This window comes from Lolium rigidum, chromosome 3 (genome assembly GCF_022539505.1).
Source record: "Lolium rigidum isolate FL_2022 chromosome 3, APGP_CSIRO_Lrig_0.1, whole genome shotgun sequence".
In the NCBI taxonomy this organism is placed as follows: domain Eukaryota; kingdom Viridiplantae; phylum Streptophyta; class Magnoliopsida; order Poales; family Poaceae; genus Lolium; species Lolium rigidum.
The window spans coordinates 145,943,928-145,956,455 of NC_061510.1; positions in this window are offsets into that span (position 1 = coordinate 145,943,928).

Consider the following 12,528-nt stretch of genomic DNA (forward strand, 5'->3'; position numbering starts at 1 on the left):
AGAGTTGAAGTTCTTCCTAGGCTTCCAAGTGAGGCAACTTGCAAAAGGCACCTTCATCTCTCAAGAAAAGTATGTGAAGGACATGCTCAAGAAATTCAACATGACCAATGCAAGCCCAATGAAGACACCCATGCCCGTAAAGGGGCAACTTGGTTCATGTGACGGTGAGAAGGATGTGGACATAAAGGTATACCGCTCGATGATAGGATCCTTGCTCTACCTTTGTGCCTCTAGGCCGAATATCATGCTAAGTGTAGGGATGTGTGCTCATTTTCAATCCGCTCCCAAGGAGAGCCATTTAATGGCGGTCAAACGGATTCTAAGATACCTTGTTCTCACTCCTACTCTCGGGCTATGGTATCCAAAGGGGTCAGCCTTTTAACTCATTGGCTATTCGGATTCCGATTGGGCCGGTGATAAGGTTGACCGGAAGTCTACCTCCGGGGCTTGCCAATTTATTAGCCGGTCATTGGTGAGTTGGTCATCCAAGAAACAAAACTCCACCGCCTTATCCACCGCCGAAGCCGAATACATATCCGCGGCATCTTGTTGCACTCAATTGTTATGGATGAAGCAAACCTTGAAAGACTATGGTGTGTCTCTTGGTACGGTGCCTCTTCTTTGTGACAATGAAAGTGCAATTAAGATCGCCAATAACCCGGTTCAACATTGTCGCACCAAACATATTGACATTCGCCATCACTTCCTACGTGATCATGTTGCCAATAAGGATATTGATCTCACTCATGTGGGAACAACCTACCAATTGGCGGATATTTTCACTAAGCCTTTGGATGAAGCCCGCTTTGTTAACTTGAGAGGAGAACTTGGTATTCTTGATCCTAAAAACTTGGATTGATTAACTTCTTGCACTATATTCTTGCATTTATCTTGCTATCTAGCTTAGAGGTATAGCACATATGGGGATAGCCATCCTACCATGTCTTGGTAAGATGCATACCTATGTGTGCAACATAAATAGACCCAATGTCATTATATGGACCCAAGCATGTCTCTTCGAGGTCTCATGACATTTGCGCTTTCACATAGGGGGAGTAATCCCCCGCCCCTCATTGAGCCTTCATTGCAACTTGATTTGACAATATAAGGCCAAATGATCTTATTGCAAAAATCATTTCAAAATGACTTATGATTCTTGATATATATTTCGACTCATACCCATTGTTGCTATTTACGTCTTGTTTGGATTTTATCTCCAATGGGTATGCCTAGAGAATCTTGCGTTTCCAACCCCATGTCTATGCTCATCTCATCATCATCTATCTATCTATATGTACATGTCATCATCTGAGCATTCACACACATTTACACAAAGCATAGGGGCAAAACGAGGCGAAAATGAGATAAAACTGGGTGGCCGGTCTCTGGCCCGGTTGGACCGGCCTCTGCGCCGGATCGGCCGGCGCCAGGTCCGGTTCGACCGGGCGCCCGACCGGCCGCGCGGCCTGTTATGTGTGGAAGAGGATACCCCTTGGGGTCTTCTTCCTCATTCTTCCCCAACTTCCACACCTCCATTGCCGCCGCCCCCATCACCTCCACCACGCCCTAGGGCCTTCCCACCACAAGAACCCCCCCAAACTTCACCAAACCATAGATCGGGCCCCTTGGAACATCTCCACCAAAGGATTTGGTCCCTCTCAAGCTATTTTGGGAAATCTTGGAGTTCTTGGGTTTCAAGACCTACCTCGTGTTCTTCTTGCTCTCTTGATCAAGGAGGACCATGTCTTCGGGTAATGTGATCTATCTTCCTCCCTATCCTCTAGTCCCCCTCACACATTGCAAATTTTGGACAAATTTTGGGGAAATTTTAGGGTTAGGGTTAGGGTTTGTAAGTCCTCATGCCTTTAGAGTGTCTCACAACACAATGCACTTACTCCACTCTATTGCTATAGTCTATATTCAAGTTTATGAGTTTTTGCATGAATTTGTGGTAGAAAATCTGGACAAAACTTCACAAATCGACAGACCCGGTCACCAGCCCGGTCGACCGGCCGCTCAACCGGCCGGCCCGGCGTGCGGCCCGGTCAACCGGTCGCCAACCGGCTCGTCCGGTCTGCTGCCCGGTTGGACCGGCCTGTGCGCCGGGTTGCCCAGTTTTCGCACAATCTCATCGATACACTTGGATATGTGCTATGCTTTTTGGCTTCCCTCATATTGATGACATGTACGCTTACCCCACTGCTATCCCTGCTCTATTTTTCTCATTCACAGGTAGTTGGAGTGGTGAGGCACGTGGCAATGTTTCCAAGAGAGGAAGGATTGTTGATCCTCCCCGCCGTTCTAGTAGCCGCGTACCCCCTCAAGCTCCTCAGGGTACTGACATTGGCAGCTCAGCTGCGGGTAGAAACAAATCTATTGGTGGCAAGAGAAAGGATAAGCATGCCGCCCAACAGGATGAGGAAATAGTGCCAAATATCAATGCTGGGAGTGCAAACAGTGTTGAGTGGCAGGAAATGAGGACGGTGAATCTGTATCGCTTTGAGCAACGGACTTACCTTCGTGGGGACCAGTTTTTCTGGACCAAGACACAAGCAGCCCTATGGGATGGTTACTATGATTCTCATGAGTTTATGAAGAATGGTGATATTGTCTTGCCCAAGGCCATCAACCCTGAAGAGCTTGCCTTGCATGAAGCCACAAAGTACCGCTTTGTGGTTGAAACCTTGAAGGGTATGGGCCTGTATGACCTTGTGTGCCTGAAGCCTGATGATCACCAAGAGGATCCTACCTTCTGTCCTCTCCTAGTCCGTCAGTTCCACTGCACCGTTTTCTTCCATGATGATGAGGACCGCACCATCACCCGGATGACTCGGCAAGGAAAAGTACTCATGCACCTACTCTCAGTTCCGTGCAGCCATGGGTTGTGGTGGTGATCGTAATCCCGGGTACAAGATTCGTTCACGGTCCAAGCTTACTAAGGGTGACATCTCCTTCTGCTATCCTGCGAACCCTACACCTGGACCTCCCACTATCTCTGGGATGTATTACTCATAACTTGTTCTTGCCAAGATGTTCCGTGAAAGCCTCATCAGCAAGTCTGGCGACACAAGTGAAGTCAGGAACTATCACCTCAATCTGATGTACTATTGCCATCCTGACAGGCTAAGGAAGATTGATGGATGTGATCTTATCCACTGTGAGCTGAAGCGTGCAGTTATGGAACGCATGACTCCCAACTATGCTCAGTATGTTCAGCGGCTCATCAACTACATTGTCCCCGCTCCTCTCAACGTTCGTGGTGAAAAAGTCATCATGGACCCATTCAGGATACCCATTCAGGAGGCCACTCGTCCGGACGTTCCCTCCATGACGCCCTCCACTGAGCGCCGTTCCAAGGAACGCCATGATCATGATGCTAGCTCCAGCTACTCTCAGGGCTCCAAGCATGGTGCTGCTCGCTTCTTCTCAAGCATGTGGAAAATGTGCAAGAACACCAATGATGTTGCACATCAGACCTTTACTATGACCCAGGACACACGGAGGCGCCAGAATGAGTTCATGGCCTCACGGAACCACCCTGTTCCTCCTCCTGGACCTGAGATGGCGCCTGTGGTAGCGCCTCAGTGGGAGATGCCTCCCCTTACCGATGAGATGCTCCAGAACTTCGACTTCTCCGTATACGCTCATGGTGCCATCCCTCCTAGGACAGCTTGTGCCTCTACTCCTGCTGATGATGATGGTGATGAGGATGAGAGTCATGCGGATGCACGCGGCGATGGCGAGACCTCCTGGTCCACCGGGGATGAGATCTACTGATGAGTGCGATAGCATCTCTCCTCTTTTCTTCGCCTTTTTGGTGTTCCGATGCCAAAGGGGGAGAAGAGAGTAGAGTCTAGGACCACGGGGTTCTTTGATTGCCACAAGCCATGGGATTTTCTTTATTTGGATTTTATATGGCTTGTGCTTATTTGCTTTGAGTTTTTCAAGAACCATTTGCTACTTCCAATAATTCGTGTATGGATGTGTATGGACGACTATTATGAGTGCTACTCTATGTTAGGATGATTATGTGTGCTATGCTTATATATCTTGATATGCACATCTCCATACCATGCTTGTTTCCTAAAGATATTGGGGGAGCTTCTCATGTTCCACAAATGGTGCACTTTGCATTCAAACGCAAATTCTCCAAGTGCACACATTATGGGGAAGCTGTCGTAATATCTTATATGGAATCAAGGTTTAGAGCTTATCATAATATCTATTTGTGACTCTAGCTCGGGTTGTCATCGTATACCAAAAAGGGGGAGATTGTAAGGGTATTTTACCCTTATCCATTATTTTGGTAACAATGACACCGTGCTAGAGTATTTGGCCTAATATGTTTATAAGGATAATCTCAGGTATTAGGCAATGAGGCATAAATGGTGTATCAAAGGAACAAGAAGGCTAAAGGAGACCCCCCACTTCAACAACAATCAAAAAGGGGTCTACGAGCAGAAATCCGGTCTGCAGCCCGGTCCAACCGGGCCAAGCAACCGGCCTGTCCGCGCACGAGCTCGGTCAACCGGTCGCCAACCGGGGAAGTCCGGCGCACGACCCGGTCGACCGGCCGCCAACCGGGTTCTTCACCAGAACACAAGAAATCCGGTTGCCGACCGGTCAACCGGCCTACAGACCGGCGGGTCCGGCGCACGGCCCGGTCGACCGGTCGCCAACCGGGCGCCAACCGGCCGCCAACCGGAGGAGCTCCAGGACCAGCAAAGGGCGTCCGGTCACTGGTCCGGTCCGACCGGCCTCACCACCGGGCTGTCCGGTCTGTGGCCCGGTCAACCGGGTTTCTCGAGGAAAAAAGCGGAGGTGGCAAGTGACCAACGGCCATATTTCGAAGAACACTATAAATAGGCCTTCTCCTACCTCTGAACAGTTAGGCACTACACTACAAGCTGTTCTTGAGCTCTCTCTCTCTTACTCCATTACTAGAAACACCAAAAGCCTCAGATCTACCTCCTCCTCCACCCAAACTCAAATCCCTCCGGGGAATCGCTAGAGGAGGACCCGATCTACCGTTCTACCAAGCCAAATCTCATCCCCCCTTGTATTCATCGAGAAGCTTGCTTCCTAGGGTTCCTTGGAAACCCTAGGTGGGCATGAGGAGTCTGGAAGCATCCGGGCTGTGGATTTGCTCCGAGCAAGATTGTGAAGGTTTGGAGGCTACCTCAAAGTCTACCACAAGTGAGTGAGCTATTCCTTCGTGGGATAGGCTCCGGAGAATAGGGTGAGCCTTCGTGGCGTGGGGAATCCTTCGTGGGACCTCCACCCCTCCAAACGTGACGTACCTTGTTGGAAAGCAAGGGAACACGGGAATACATCCTCGTCTCCGCGTGCTATCGGTTATCTCTAACCGAACTCCTTACTTGTGATTTAATCGCTCTGTGAGAGCCTTCGTGCTCGAGTTAGTTGTATCCTCATATATGTTGCTTCACCTAGTTTGCATTAGGCTCACCTTTATATTCCGCAAAGCCTAATATTGCAAAGAAAGAATTAAAACTTGTAGAAACCTATTCACCCCCCTCTAGGTTTACCATCTCTATACTTTCAGAAGTGGTACTCAACATGTCCTTTATGGAATAGCAAAACATAAATGCTAGGGCACCTTCAAAGTTTAGAGGGTGACTAGATACAAGTAATTTGAGAGCAAGCAATAGCACAATCATGAATCAATCAATAATAATTTTGGGACTATGCACATTGCACTAAGAATGACAACTATGCTCTCTTAATCGGTGCATAAAGTAGAAGGTGAAGACTCAACATAAAGTAAAACATATACGACTCTTTGCAGAGTAAGCAAGATAAACAAATTTTATAAACCTTCCATAAAGTATGGTACTTATTAGCTTTGAGCTCTCATTGCCCCTATCATAAGGATCTTGAATTGTTAAAGTTAATGTGAGTCAAATATGAGCTATATGCTTGGAAATCACAAGTTGAAAATCTCATGCCCCTTGAATGCGAGTACCTAAACCTCATGCTCCTCAACTTAGGTCCCAAATAAGTTCTTGTCCTTGAAAGTGTACATGTATGATTGAGAACCGCCAACGGGGTACCTCTTGCCCGATGATATGGAGGTACTCTTGTGGAGAAGTCCCATGCCAAAATAACAAGACAAATAGACAGTGAGCATCTCAGCAATTTTTTATTTACTATGGGTATAGTTTTTTATTGCAAATGCTTCATAGAATGCTCACTATGGCTTAGCTATAAATTTCCACCATGAATTATGCATGACTTAGATTAGCGGCCCAGAGATTTCCCTAACTCATATACAAACTCCATGTACTTATAAGTTTCCATTTTATTTCGCACCGCTAGGCATCCATAAACAAAAGAACATGACATCCACTAAATATAAGTGCAATGTCGAAAGTGTTCCCCATGAAAGTATGGTTCTACTAACTCCCAACTCGCAATTTGCGAACACATAAACTTCATAAGATAGGCACAATGATCAAGTTTATTAAGTGCAAGAAAGTAAATGTGCCATCAAGTTCGTGAGAGTTTTACTGACTAACTTTCTCATGTCAAAATTTAATTTGGAAGATAAATAAAAACATGATGAATTACTTGGAATAGCAATAATGCTACTAGGTAGATATGGTGGACACAATTGACAAACTTTGTTTCATGGTGGTTGGATGCACGAGTAGAGATCATACTCAGCAGAGGTGAAGGCTAGCAAAAGATTGGGAGCGACCAACTAAGAGAGCAATAATGGTCATAATCATGCATAGCGACAAAACATTATCAATCAAAGCATAAAGTGATATTACAAGTCAAAAACTAAATGATCATAGAGGCTTTAGTTGACTGGTTATAGTCATAACATGATGTAAGGATGCGCCAAGTCAACCCAATAAAGCATCAAAGGAGAATACCACAATATTATGCTTTTATGATTGAAACAACACATGATTCTTTCAATGACACATTATACACTCTCAGCCATTTGAAACAAGTCATGCTATAATAATAAATACTAAGCATATGACAAGAATAACATCCAACATGATATGCCAAAGTCTATGCCACAGTTTAGACAAGCTTCGTTTTGCATCACTATAGTCATGAAATAGTTTATTCATATCCAACACCAATAAACTTATTTGAAACAGCTCTCAGAGATGAAATACATTATGGGCCAGAGATCTAATCATACACAAATAAATAATACTAACGTGCTCTGAACAAAATTTCAAGTGAAAGAACAAGAGCTAAACGCAGTACCAGAAAACTAGAACACTCAGCGAATACTAGAGCGTTCTTTGCAATTAAAAAGGAGCGGGTCTTTCTCCAAAACAAATGTGCCAGGATCCAACATATGCTACAGCAAACAAAACAAAATAAAATAAATAAAAACAAAACAAAAAATACGCTCCAAGAACAACACATAGCGTATGAAGCAATAAAAATATAGCGCATAGAGAGATAACATATTGCTTTGTTGATGAAGAGGGGATGCCAGGCATCCCCAAGCTTAGATGCTTGTACCTCTTGGATATTTCTTGGAGTGCAGGGACATCCACAAGCTTGAGATTTTGTCCATTCTTCATCTCATCTCATCACATCATTCTTCTCTCCCTACACTTGAAAACTTCTTTCATAGAAAACTTCACACAATTCTCTATTAGCAGCATTAGTACAATCAAAATAAACAAATCCACTTTGGTTCAGTAATAACATATATAAAACATCTATTAAAGCATAAACTACTGTAGAAACCCTTCAAAAAACTCTTTGATCAAAAGAACTCAAAAAGGAAGAGATTTAAGAGGCAAATGCAAATAGTGCAGAAATCTGTCAAAACAGAATAGCAGGTAAAGATCGATTTTTTTGAAAATCCTCTGTTGCTTATATCGAAAAGTGGTCAACTAACGAAAGTTAGATAATAACCTGGGGCATATGCATTAAAACTGACAGCTCAATATTCCGCTCTGGCTATTTTTATGAATTTTTATGGTAACAACACAAAATCTATTTTTAGGACAACAACTTTCCCAAATCTTACTTTCTTCCTATTAGAGACTATTCTTGGCACAAAAACGAAATAATAATAATAATAATAATAATAATAATAATAATAATAATAATAATAATAATAATAATAATAATAATAATAAGAGGTCATTACAGTAGTAATAACTTCCAACACTCAACAAAAAGAAAAATTACTGTAAATAAAACATGGGTTGTCTCCCATAAGCGCTTTTCTTTAACACCTTTCAGCTAGGCGCAGAAAAAGTGCGAGCATCAAGTATTATCAAGTGAAGGAGCATTAAGATCAATGCAAGAAGTTTTTTAAATAAAGATTTGTATTTTATTAATATGAGTCTTAGAAGACCCTTTCTTTGCACTTTTAGTTTCACTACTTTCATCAAATGGATTTTCAGGAACAATCCAATCAAAATTCTTTCCCCAGGCTTCATGCATTGCTACTAATTTGAAAGGTATTGGTATTTTACCTTCTATACTATTTTTTTGCTTTGGTCAAGTGTACCAAAGATATCTACACATGAGCCTAGCTTCTCAAACCGATCAAAAACTTCATAGCTTCTATAACCACATCTTTAAATTCTCGAAGCAAAGTTTCTAGGATAAAGTCTTTCTTTTCATCATCCTCAATTTCATAGAGTTTAAGAAAAATTTGATGCATAAAAGTATTAAGGCTAACAAATCTAGCCTCCAGCATTTTAACTAAACAAGCTGCAGCAGTTTCATAATTAGGAGCTAGTTCTATCAGGGATTTATCCTTGATATCGTTATGCTTACTAACATGATTGAAGAATTTTTCAGTGTTATCTTTCCCAATTATGGAACCACTACCTACAGATAGGTCCTTCAGATCGTACTTAGGAATCCACATAATGAACTAGAAACGAAATAGCAACTATGTAAGAAACTAATTTTTTTGTGTTTTTGATATAAAGACAACTATAAAAGTAAATTAATTTTTTGTGTGTTTTTGATATAATAAATCAAACAAAACAAAGTAAAGTAAAGTAAATTAAGCAAACTATAACAAATTAAAGAGATTGGAGATGAGAGACTCCCCTTGCAGAAATCCTCTTTCTCCCCGGCAACGGCGCCAGAAAATCTTGATTGTGCTATGGTGATGGCGCCAGACAATCTTGTTGGCAGTTGTTGTGGAAGCGGTTGGGAAACCCCAAGAGGAAGGTGTGATGAGCACATCAGCAAGTTTTCCCTCAATATGAAACCAAGGTTTAATCGACCAGTATGAGAAAGGCGTGACTTCTGAAGGTGTTGTTGTCTGACTAGCGGCAGGGTGCACTACCGGCGTCAGTGATACGTCTCCGACGTATCGATAATTTCTTATGTTCCATGCCACATTATTGATGATATCTACATGTTTTATGCACACTTTATGTCATATTCGTGCATTTTCTGGAACTAACCTATTGACGAGATGCCGAAAGGCCGGTTCTGTTGTTCTGCTGTTTTTGGTTTCAGAAATCCTAGTAACGAAATATTCTCGGAATTGGACGAAATCAACGCCCAGGTTCCTATTTTGCCCGGAAGCATCCAGAACACCCGAGAGCCGCCAGAGGGGGGCCACAGGGCCCCCAGATGATAGGGTGGCACGGCCCACCCCCTGGCAGCGCGGCCCTATGGTGTCGTCGCCCCTTCGACCTTCTGACGCCGCCTCTTCGCCTATATAAAGGTCCCAGACCTAAAACCTCGATACGAAAAAACCACGGTACGAGAAACCTTCCAGAGCCGCCGCCATCGCGAAGCCAAGATCTGGGGGACATGAGTCTCTGTTCCGGCACGCCGCCGGTACGGGGAAGTGCCCCCGGAAGGCTTCTCCATCAACACCACCGCCATGTCCATCAACACCACCGCCATCTCCATCAACGCTGCTGTCTCCCATGAGGAGGGAGTAGTTCTCCATCGAGGCTCGGGGCTGTACCGGTAGCTATGTGGTTAATCTCTCTCCTATGTACTTCAATACAATGATCTCATGAGCTGCTTTACATGATTGAGATCCATATGATGAGCTTTGTATCGCTACTAGTTGTGTGCTACTCATGTGATTTTATTAAAGTAGTCTATTCCTCCTGCATGGTGTAAAGGTGACTAGTGTGTGCACCGTGTGGTTCTTGTCGTAGGCTATGATCATGATCTCTTGTAGATTGTGGAGTTAATTATCATTATGATAGTATTGATGTGATCTATTCCTCCTTCATAGTGTAATGTGGACAGTGTGTGCACTATGTTAGTTCTTGGTTTATTTCGCAATGATCTATTATGCTCTAAGGTTATTTAAATATGAACATTGAATTGTGGAGCTTGTTAACTCCGGCATTGAGGGTTCGTGTAATCCTACGCAATTTGTTCATCAGCCAACAAAAGAGTGTATGTAGCACATATGAGAAAGAGTTATTTATTATGCGATCAATGTTGAGAGTGTCCACTAGTGAAAGTGTAATCCCTAGGCCTTGTTCCTAAATACTGCTATCGCTGCTTGTTTACTGTTTTACTGCGTTACTACTGCTTCGTTACTACTGCTCATACTTATTCATAATACCTGTATTTCACTATCTCTTCGCCGAACTAGTGCACCTATTAGGTGTGTTGGGGACACAAGAGACTTCTTGCTTTGTGGTTGCAGGGTTGCATGAGAGGGATATCTTTGACCTCTTCCTCCCTGAGATCGATAAACCTTGGGTGATCCACTTAAGGGAAACTTGCTGCTGTTCTACAAACCTCTGCTCTTGGAGGCCCAACACTGTCTACAAGAATAAAAGCTCCCGTAGACATCAAGCTATTTTCTGGCGCCGTTGCCGGGGAGGAAAGGTAAAAGGTACTCACACTCCGGATCTCGGCTACTAAGCTATTTTCTCCGTTGTAAGTACTCGAAGCTATTTCCTTTAGATCCTGCAATTGCATCTTTTTGTTTCTTGTTTACACTAGTTTGGCATAATGGACAAAAATGAGCTTCTTATTCTATTTCCTGATTTAAGACATGGATGGTTTGATGCGAAAATTAAAAAACCTATAGAACCTTATTTGCATGCTGGTAGTAATATTAGTATGAACGCTTTGAACACCATTGTTGATAATAATATAGAAAGTTCTAAGCTTGGGGAAGCTGGTTTTCATGATCTTTTTAGTCCCCCAAGCATTGAGGAGAAAATTTTCTTTGATGATACTTTGCCTCCCATATATGATGATTATAATGATAGTGGTCTTTTGGTGCCACCTACTATGGAGAGTAAATTTTGTTGTGATTATACTATGCCTCCTACACTTGATGAGAATAATAATGATAGCTACTTTGTTGAATTTGCTCCCACTATTACTAATAAAATTGATTATGCCTATGTGGAGAGTAATAATTTTATGCATGAGACTCATGATAAGAATGCTTTATGTGATAGTTATATTGTTGAGTTTGCACATGTTGCTACTGAAAGTTATTATGAGAGAGGAAAATATGGTTGCAGAAATTTTCATGTTACTAAAATGCCTCTCTATGTGCTGAAATTTTTGAAGCTACACTTGTTCTATCTTCCTATGCTTGTTACTTTGCTCTCCATGAACTTGTTTATTTACAAGACTCCTATGCATAGGAAGCATGTTAGGCTTAAATTTGTTTTGAATTTGCCTCTTGATGCTTTCTTTTGCTTCAATTACTATTTCTTGCGAGTGCATCATTAAAATTGCTGAGCCCATCTTAACGGCTATAAAGAAAGAACTTCTTGGGAGATAACCCATGTGTTTATTTTGCTACAGTACTTTGTTTAATATTTGTGTCTTGGAAGTTGTTACTACTGTAGCAACCTCTCCTTATCTTAGTTTTGTGCTTTGTTGTGCCAAGTAAAGTCGTTGATAGTAAGGTTCATACTAGATTTGGATTACTGCGCAGAAACAGATTTCTTTGCTGTCACGAATCTGGGCCTAATTCTCTGTAGGTAACTCAGAAAATTATGCCAATTTACGTGAGTGATCCTCGGATATGTGCGCAACTTTCATTCAATTTGGGAATTTTCATTTGAGCAAGTCCGGTGCCTCAATAAAATCCATCTTTACGGACTGTTCTGTTTTGACAGATTCTGCCTTTTATTTCGCATTGCCTCTTTTGCTATGTTGGATGAATTTCTTTGATCCATTAATGTCCAGTAGCTTTATGCAATGTCCGGAAGTGTTAAGAATGATTGTGTCACCTCTGAACATGTTAATTTTTATTGTGCACTAACCCTCTAATGAGTTGTTTCGAGTTTGGTGTGGAGGAAGTTTTCAAGGATCAAGAGAGGAGTATGATGCAATATGATCAAGGAGAGTGAAAGCTCTAAGCTTGGGGATGCCCCGTGGTTCATCCCTGCATATTTCAAGAATACTCAAGAATCTAAGCTTGGGGATGCCCAAGGCATCCCCTTCTTCATCGACAAATTATCAGGTTTCTTCTCTTGAAACTATATTTTTATTCGGTCACATCTTATGTACTTTACTTGGAGCGTATGTTTGTTTTTGTTTTTGTTTTTGTTT